Source organism: Cucurbita moschata, unplaced genomic scaffold (genome assembly GCF_002738365.1).
Source record: "Cucurbita moschata cultivar Rifu unplaced genomic scaffold, Cmos_1.0 Cmo_Scf00025, whole genome shotgun sequence".
Lineage (NCBI taxonomy): Eukaryota > Viridiplantae > Streptophyta > Magnoliopsida > Cucurbitales > Cucurbitaceae > Cucurbita > Cucurbita moschata.
The window spans coordinates 2,484,573-2,485,297 of record NW_019268541.1 but is presented as its reverse complement, the minus strand read 5'-3'; positions in this window follow the sequence as shown (position 1 = coordinate 2,485,297).

The following is a 725-nucleotide window of genomic DNA, read 5'->3' as shown; positions in this document are numbered from 1 at the left end:
TCATATACAGAATATCTAAAAATCATCCTTTTTCATATTAAATTATTAAATTATAAAATAAAGTTCTAAAATTTATGTTTTTTTTTTCTATAAACTTCAATAAATAATTAAATAAATAAATAAAAATAATTAGATGACTAAAAATAAATTGAGTAAATATAAATGTCAGCTTTAGCTCTCATTACATGTTTGATAGGGTCCAACGTTGTTTAGGCTTTGCCTTACAAAGCATAAATTATAGGCCAAAAGAATTGCTTTGTCTTTCTTTAAGACCATGACTTTCCTTTAATTGACTCTAATGTCCCAAATTCATTCCATCTCACATTCTTTTTGGCCCTTTCTTTGTTAAAATGAGAACGCTTTAATTCGTAAAGATTATAATTCGGAAAACTATCGTCTATACAACTAGGACGACCCCGAATGCATAGGTCTACACCCGACATTTCAAAAGCAATATTTGGGTCTTACTTTTTGTTTGGAATTCAAAGGGATCGTATGAGGAATGATACTTTGAATCGTGGAATTGTAATGAATATACGATTAACTAATGTTTGTTTGATTTGAAAAAGGAGGGAAGTTGTTTGAAATAGGAAAGGAGAATGTGATCGTGATTGGAAATAGAGGTGTTCGTATGATCTAGTCACTTGACTAACTCGAACTAGCTAACCTAAACTATTAAAAGTTGGGTTGAGTTCGATTTTTTTTTTTTTTTTTTTTTTTTTTTT